Source organism: Cydia amplana, chromosome 11 (genome assembly GCF_948474715.1).
Source record: "Cydia amplana chromosome 11, ilCydAmpl1.1, whole genome shotgun sequence".
Taxonomy (NCBI): Eukaryota; Metazoa; Arthropoda; class Insecta; order Lepidoptera; family Tortricidae; genus Cydia; species Cydia amplana.
In genome coordinates, this window is record NC_086079.1 from 4,668,975 (window position 1) to 4,678,240 (window position 9,266).

The following is a 9,266-nucleotide window of genomic DNA, read 5'->3' on the forward strand; positions in this document are numbered from 1 at the left end:
GAGATAGTGAGAAACTGCGCTCGTATGTCCGTTTGTGCTGTTGTGTATTTTTCACAATGAAAAATATGTAAATGTAATAACAAATTTCTTTGACGTTTAGTTGTCAAATTCAAGTGACTACAAATAGTCTTTACAGTACATAATGGTGCTATTTTACCACCCCCTTAGGCGGGATTAAGGACAATACGTGCCTATGTCAAAAATTTTAAGGGCCATATGTACTGTAAAACGTTGTACAATACACGTGCGAAAAGGTAATTCGCAACTCATGTCGATTTAAAACACTTCCTTCGATCGTGTTTCAATTTATCGCCACTCGTTGCGAATTTTCTACTTTTCACACTTGTATCGTAGTGTACTATTTTGTGCGTTTCTCCCGGCGAAAACTAGTGCTGTATTGATTAAGGACAAGTTCTGCTTAAGGGTTGTTTTTTAAAAGTTTCCTTTTAAAAACCTTCAGTTTTAGCCAAGTAAAGCCGCGCCGCAAAACTAGTTCCTCCAGTACATAAATCACTTGCAGTATTAATTTCCTAGCCTGTCATATTGTGACATTAACGAATACTTATTTAAATGCAAGCTTATTCGATAATTATCGTAGGCATCAACATAATAAACATGCGCGCGCACCCGCTCGCTCTTATGCGCAATTACATGTGCGCGAATGAAACACATTGTTATTTTATACTTCTCGCGTCTAATGAAGGGTTCCGTAGCCAAATGGCAAAAAACGGAACCCTTATAGATTCGTCATGTCTGTCTGTCTGTCCGTCTGTCCGTCTGTCCGTCTGTCCGTCTGTCCGTCTGTCTGTCCGTCCGTATGTCACAGCCACTTTTCTCCGAAACTATAAGAACTATACTGTTGAAACTTGGTAAGTAGATGTATTCTGTGAACCGCATTAAGATTTTCACACGAAAATAGAAAAAAAACAATAAATTTTTGGGGTTCCCCATACTTCGAACTGAAACTCAAAAATTTTTTTTTCGTCGAACCCATACGTGTGGGGTATCTATGGATAGGTCTTTAAAAATGATATTGAGGTTTCTAATATCATTTTTTTCTAAACTGAATAGTTTGCGCGAGAGACACTTCCAAATTGGTAAAATGTGGGTCCCCCCCCCCTGTAACTTCTAAAATAAGAGAATGATAAAACTAAAAAAAATATATGATGTACATTACCATGTAAACTTCCACCGAAAATTGGTTTGAACGAGATCTAGTAAGTAGTTTTTTTTTTATACGTCATAAATCGCCTAAATACGGAACCCTTCATGGGCGAGTCCGACTCGCACTTGGCCGCTTTTTTATATAGAGTAGCTGTCACGTAAAATTATGTAGATTTTTTTTTGCGAAATTTTGCATTTTCATTTATGTATTTAGAAATGTAGATAAATTTTAAGTAAGGTCAATGTGGCTAATCCCGTCATAGTAGGGACTATTTCGTCCACGAGTGTATATTTCTTTGATTTTTAATCGTAGGAAAAAACCATCTGCTTTTGATTGCTGAAACAAAAAGCGATCGCTGCTTTGTCGATGAATTTATCAATTTTGTTCGTTGTTCGAGTAAAACGCTAATGGACAGAATAGTCCGTATGGCGGAATTAGCCACATTGACCTAAATGAAAATAGGGTAAAAACATATTTCTGCAATTACCTATTTTTTAAATTTATTAGACGAGTCAAACAGGTACATCAATCCTATCTATCTATCTAATACCTTTAAACGAGCAATTCTTGTATACTTATTTATTTATTTATATGTATACCTACCTACCTATATATTTTGAGGATCTCGTAAACGGCTCTAACGATTTCGATGAAATTTGCTAAACGGCGGTTTTCGGGGGCGAAAAGTCGATCTAGCTAGGTCTCCGGGAAAACGCGGATTTTTGAGTTTTTAAAATAATGATCACAGATAAGTATTATTATTTACGCGCGAGCAAAATATGGTTAAAGTTGGTCAGGTTGTTGTGTCATCCTGTAGAAATAAATTAACCCTAATATTTCATAAATTTTAACTACATTAGCATCTTAAACTGAGTAAAGGCACCGCATCAGCTTTTACAATGACACGAACAATTAACAGCATCTGAAAATAGCGAGATTAATTACTACGTATTAAAAATAGAGGTTTTAATCAATCTCAATTGAGCCGACTTATCAACACTCCCTGTGCTCAACTGCAAAATAGCGTATACGCCAATTCACTATATGTGTCGTTCCTAGTAAAAAAGGACTCGTAGGGAGATTGGCGCTTACGCCGCGTAGCGCGGTATTTCGATTGGAGCATTGTAAAAACGACGTAACCGCCTTTTGTTCATATGTCCCTTTTTAAACGGCACCACATGAATGACATTTCACGAAAGTAAGGTGATTTAACAAAATTAGACCTTAGTTTAATGTGAATAAGATTCAGAATGATTGTTCATGAAATGTTTCAACAAAACTAACTAAAGCTTTTTCTGAACGCAGACGCATTGTGCACTTCCTGTAATTGTTTTAATCTAAAAATCTACCATAATGCTGCTCTGAAACTGATTGTTACTCTATTTTCAATCTTATTTAGTGATGATAGAGTTTATTCAATAGTTTTTGGAACGCAAATAGGTATCGTTTTAAAAGTGGGACTCTTGACTCATGCAATGATACAATGTAAACGTTCAGGAACAGAGTACTTAAATCAAGTAATCCATTTTCAAACAAAGGCCATATAAAGCTGGATTAAGAGGAAAATGAACAATCGTTTCTCCGTGGTCCTTGTCCTCTCGGGATATTAACATTAAGGTCAGTGTGTCTAATGCCGTCATAGGGACTATTCCGTCTACTAGCGTTTTTCACGAATTACGAACAAAATTGATAATTTCATCGACAAAAGCAGAGATTGCTTTTAGTTTTAGCAATCAAAAGGAGATGGTTTTTTCCTAAGATTGAAAATCAAAGAATAGGTACGCTCTAATAGGTATACGCTCGTGGACGGAATAGACCCTAAATGACGGAATTAGCCACATTGACCTTATATAAAATATTTTACACGGTTTGATGTACATTATTATTTATTTTATTCATTTAATTTAATGAATATACGATCATTTACATTCTTTTACTTTCATAAAGGATATTTACTGATTTTTAAAAGCGTTTTTCAATTAAGTGACACGTCAAGATCGCGTAGTCTTTTTCTAGTGTTAATAATGTTAAAAAAACCGGCCAAGTGCGAGTCGGACTCGCGTACGGAGGGTTCCGCACCATCAACAAAAAATAGAGCAAAACAAGTAAAAAAAACAAGCAAAAAAACGGTCACCCATCCAAGTACTGACCCCGCCCGACGTTGCTTAACTTCGGTCAAAAATCACGTTTGTTGTATGGGAGCCCCACTTAAATCTTTATTTTATTCTATTTTTAGTATTTGTTGTCATAGCGGCAACAGAAATACATCATCTGTGAAAATGTCAACTGTCTAGCTATCACGGTTCGTGAGATACAGCCTGGTGACAGACGGATGGACGGACGGACGGACGGACAGCGGAGTCTTAGTAATAGGGTCCCGTTTTTACCCTTTGGGTACGGAACCCTAAAAATGAGCCTATAGAGATGGGCTACTCAGTATTTACTGACTTTGGATTTGTTATGGTTGTATCTGTCGTGTTTTTTCGTTTTAAAAACATATTTAGAACTTGTTGAGTTCAGACATATAATAAAGTAATGGTCGTTTTACACGCACTTAAGATAATATCTTTTCGTGTGGCGCTACCGTCAATTATTTGTAAGGGCCTTACAAAGCGGGGATCCCTTTGTTTGTCATAATTATTTAAAGTCATAATGTAATGATTGTCAGATTATCATTAGTCATAATTCTGAAACCGTTAACTTTTCAGGATTTTCGTAAGGTTGTCCTTAGGGTTTGCAATCCGGATCCGAAATGTATGTAATTATCCGGATCTAGATCGGGATCCGCGGATATTCCCATACATTTCGGATCCGTCGTGCAAACCCTAGATAGGTTAGGTTAGGTTACGTTGGTTTATGGCAATCCTAAAAAGTTACGCGTTTCTGAGAAAAACCAAATTATGACTAACGAAAATGCGGACAAACAATACATTATGACTTAAAGCTTTATGGGAAACAATAGAAACCCCTTACAAAGTTATCTCTGGGGTTGGAGGTGTCCATGGACGACAGTAATTGCTTACCATTAGGCGATTTGTCTGCTCGTTTGCCTCCTATAAAACAAAGTTCTACTAAGCTTAGAATAAATTTAAAAGTGGAAAAATTACTGTCTTGGGTGAGACTTGAACTCACGGCCTCTGGATCGATACTCCAGCGCTCTGCCATCTGAGCCACCAAGACCTCATCCGTAGCCAGCAAATCTTTCCACCATATTATGGGTCAAGGGGACCCTAGCGACATCTACCGTAAGAGTGTTACATTTCATAATTAGTGTCACTTTATTCTGAGAACCTCAAAACGTGCATGCAACATTCATAACAGCCGTAAGACAAAGCAAGTGGACGGTCCGTGCGTCAAGTTCCATTGAACCGGTGACACATTGAGAAAAACCTAGTTACACCGGTGGACGTGCCGCGGCGCTCGGGTGGCACCGGGGACTAGATCATATACAGACGTGAGTTTTTAAGATAAGATTAGACCCCCCGTAAAAATATATATATAAATCTTATTATATCTGAATGAAGTAGTCCCAAGTAGATTTCTAGTAAAATAGTTGTGATACACGGACCGACAGACGGACAAAACTATACGGAACCCTAAGTAAAATATTTGAGAGGTTTAAAAGCAGCGACATCTGCTTTTAAACCTCTCAAATATTTTACTACATGGCGCTGTAGTACTTTTTGCACGTCTAAATCTTCTTCTTCGCCTAGCTTTTTCCGATATTATTTTTCACGTCTAAATCATTGACATATATATAAAGATGGCCCTTACGGGCAATAAGAATGGGGGTAGGTACAGTAGTGTCACGCAAACAGCTGCTAATTTTCCGCGTAACACGAGTTCAGAAATAATTTGGGAGATGCTTGATTCTGACGACCCATTGTACATAGGTGCTAGAGACCTCCATGAAGACATGCTCCGTAAGTTAAAGGATCAGCAAATTCCGGGTCTTACGCAACCTGGGGACAGATATGATAAGCCGAACCACCATAATCCTATGTTGCCTAGTCTGCGTACTGGTAAAATTGACTGTGTGTGTAAACCAGAAAGAGGAAAACCACTATCCAGGCGAATAGCCCCACCTCGTATCCCTGTCATTAAATGTATACATAGCTTTAGCGTGAGCCAGTTCATGTCTGAACTGAGCCCGATTTACTTTACATTAGACCTTTTTGATACCTAAGCTAAGACATTATATAAAATAAAGTTTTATTCTATTTTATTCTATTCACGAATTCAAGCCAATCGTCAGTCTGCATATTATCATGTCCCTGTCGGCGCCCATTAGGGGACAAAAAGTGAGCATGCCGCGAATCGCATGCTGGGTGCAACACCCGCTACGGCGAGACAATGACCAACGTGATGCGAGTTAAGCATCTTTTGAGGCATTGGCGCAGCAAATGTCAAAAATCTGGGCAGCAACATTGATTTTGACATTTGCGGCAGCAAACCGGTTGGCAGTCAGCGACTGTTTCGCTGCAGGAATCGCCAAAAACGACATTTTTCGAGAAATGTGTGTTAAATTTGACATTTTATTAGGAATATTGTGTAAGTTTACACGTCAAACTTTTATGAAATTATGACGTACTAGCGACCCGCTCCGGCTTCGCACGGGTTTACAAATTATACATAAACCTTCCTCTTGAATCACTCTATCTATTAGAAAAACCGCATCAAAATCGGTTGCGTAGTTTTAAAGATCTAAGCATACATACAGACATACAGACGGACAGCGGGAAGCGACTTTGTTTTATACTATGTAGTGATAAATAACACTTGCACTGCGTGTGCTATAAAAATCGTTGCAGACTTATGTTGGTCTAACTCTACCTACTATTCTTTTTCATGTGTACGTATTCGTAAAAGCTTGTTCAAGTTATATTATGGAAATTAAAATTAACAAAAATAAATTAAACTAATAACTAAACATACTAAACTAAAACTACCTAAAAAGTAAAAACCTACAAATAAAAAAATGGCCAAATTCGTAAAAGTATACCTATCTACTATTCTTTATATTCTATAAATATATTCTCAGTAAAAAAAAAAACATTTCGCAGAGCGGGGTAATCATAATTGTTAAATTCTTGCAAAGAACACCCAAAAATTCGGCGAAAATTACGAAACTGCAAAATTACTCTGAATCGCACAAAAACTGGGTGCCGAGTTGCCGACACCAAAATTGGACAAACACTAATTTGTTCCAAATAACTGTCATTTTTGGCTTTTAAAATTACTTACTTATTTACTCACTAGTATAAAAATGTTTTTAACAGCCTTGGTAACGTGTAGAAGACAGTAGGTTTTCGCGATTATATAGCCCAGAGCGAGGAGCATAGTCTGGCCGAGGTATTCGGCGCGTTGTTTCATAGTGTCAAAGCATTAGAGTGCATGTTCCGATATTTTTGAGCACCTTGGCCGCCCCCATATATCTCATGTACAAGTAATACCTCGTTTATTTAAATTATCTCTAGATCCTCATATCATTTAAAGTGCATTATGAATGATGGATCACAGTCACTGCTCCAGCTTAACCTTTTGCGGGTCTGGTCTACATTTTAAAAACAGATTAACGTAGTTTATGTATACCTACCGGTTTTAGGGTTCCTTTTAAAGGTTTTAAACATAAACATATAAAAAACATTATTTCATTAAAATGTAGGTACTGCTATTATGAATTATTTGGCGTCACATGAAAGTGGTTGATATACCTAGTTGATGGTAGTATGAAGGAAAATTAAAGTTGAAAAGTTATCAGTAGGCTTTAGCACAGGAGCGCCGCGACAAATAATCACCCGTGAATACTGAATAGAGTACCCGTCCCTCTCTATAAAATACCTATAGCCTTCGATACAAGATGAAAATATTCCAAGGAACTGGGCAAATCGGATTTTAAGCGCTAAAATAATTTACGCGAATCTGTTTCAAGCTAGAAGCGAAGCAATCTGAGCTTCCATCAAAAATCGATTATTACAAATTGCAGTTTAACCACCGTAGCCTTTGAGGTGTAGGGTGTAGGGCATTTAAATTGATAATTAACTCCTTGGTTCACATGTAATCTATCTATCTATCTAATACCTTTAAACGAGCAATTCTTGTTTATTTATATATTTATTTATATATATATTTCGGGGATCTCGGAAACGGCTCTAACCATTTCGATGAAATTTGGTATATGGGGGTTTTTGGGGGCAAAAAATCGATCTAGCTAGGTCTTATCTCTGGGAAAACGCTCATTTTTGAGTTTTTATATGTTTACCGAGCAAAGCTCGGTCTACCAGATATTTTACTTAATATGACGTATATAGGATTACCAGATGACAGGAATTTTCCTGACATGTCAGGAATTTTGGCCTTTTGTCAGGAATGGGGACGGAACACGAAAATGTCAGGAATTTTTTGAATTGATAGACTTTATTATAAAGCACCTTTTTATTTACTTAAATGAATCAAATAAATGAGATCCACTCAACTTATCAATAACTTCGTCATTATTAATTAACAAATCTTTAATCAAGCATACATATAGGTACATGACGCGCGCGGCTCGGCTCAATCGGATGGCCATCGCTAACGGCTAGACACCCCCCACCCCCTCCCCCCGTCGTCGTGAAAAATAAAATATGAATGTCAGGAAAATATTCGGAAATCAGGAATTTTGTCAGGAAATTCTAAAATTGTATCTGGTAACCCTAGACGTATATATCATATACGTATCGTATGACGTGACATCTTTACCTACACTTCGTCTTATTAAAGTCGTTCGGTCAGTCGAGAGTTTTTAACAAAATAATGTGTGAAAGTGGCATTATAAACTGCATAGGTTCATAGAATTTTCACGTTTAAGATGACACTCCTAGACTCCTCCACTTTGTTATTGCAAAGTCCATGCAGAATTAACTTCAGAGTTTAATTAAAGTGCAGTATCTAAGAACATATTATTGCACAATTTCTTTTTGAATGATAGATGTAAGTACTCATAGTTTTAAAAGTTTTGCTTTTGTTTATCTTGTTCTTCATGGGTTCCAAACTAATAAAACGATTTTAAGTTTTAGATATTTGATTTTAATAATCAATGGATTTCAATTCAAGTTTTAAATTTTTTATAGAAGTATTTGTAATTATATCTTGTAGTTGACAAGAACATGCTTGAAAATAGTATTGTTTATCTAGTAGGTATTGTATAATCAGACGTATGCAACCACAGGCCATAATTTTCTTCCTATTTACGACACATTCATTTTATATTTCCACTGTACCTCGTAAATTGACAGCAACTAACTTTATTACACTAAAGTCGTTTACTTTCAACCGCCATCCGTCGCAAAATCCTTCACGTAATTTCACTTCACATCTTTTTTGCAAGCCGCTTTGCAATTGAATAATTGGCATCGGCAATTGTTTTATCTGCAGTAAAAACTTTATTTTCCCTGTCAATGATGGTCTTTGTCTTTACAAAGTTATAGTTGCAGTTGAACGAATCGATGTCTGTAAGAAAGTGTTCACTTTGAAGTACAAAATCAACCAACTTTCTATCTAATTAATAAACAAAAGCATAGTAAAGTGATTAATTGCTTCAAGAATGTACTCTATAAGCGTACTGTTACAGTTTATTATAGAAAGCAACTGCTTGAATGACAGTATCTTCTAAATTCAAACGTAAGTGAAGTCAAGAATCGGTTGAAAACTCAGTTGATTGTTTAAAGTTGTTGATTACAATTGGGTCGGCACTTCAAATGCACGTGCAACGTGATAATTGCTAACTTCATAAACGTAATCGTGCACAATTGTGCAATAAAAGACGGTTCTAATTTGGTGCAGTCGTGAGATGTCATACATTGAACCACCACGACCAATGCACACGACACGCGAGGAATTGATAATTGAATATTACAAGACCCGTTTTTATTGTTATTAATGCAATGTTAATTGCGGCAAAAAAGTAACGGACACTAGAACCAAATTCAGAAAGACTTCCTTTTTTGGATTCTTGAAAAACCAATAACAAGCACATCAAATAGTAATATTTAATAGCAAACAAGGCATGGTGACAGATAAACACTTTCGATAATATATATAGGTACGGCAAAAACGTAAC

The 9,266-nt window shown here is 36.6% G+C and overlaps 1 long non-coding RNA gene across 1 annotated transcript in view; it reads left to right on the forward strand.

The window, feature by feature from the left end:
- Positions 1 to 4,058, forward strand: part of LOC134652052 (uncharacterized) — a 39,808-nt gene extending 35,750 nt beyond the window's left edge. The window contains exon 2 of the long non-coding RNA XR_010097154.1: positions 4,004 to 4,058. This is a non-coding gene — a long non-coding RNA (uncharacterized LOC134652052). The remainder of the gene's footprint in view (positions 1 to 4,003) is intronic.
- The last annotated feature ends 5,208 nt before the right edge of the window (positions 4,059 to 9,266 follow it).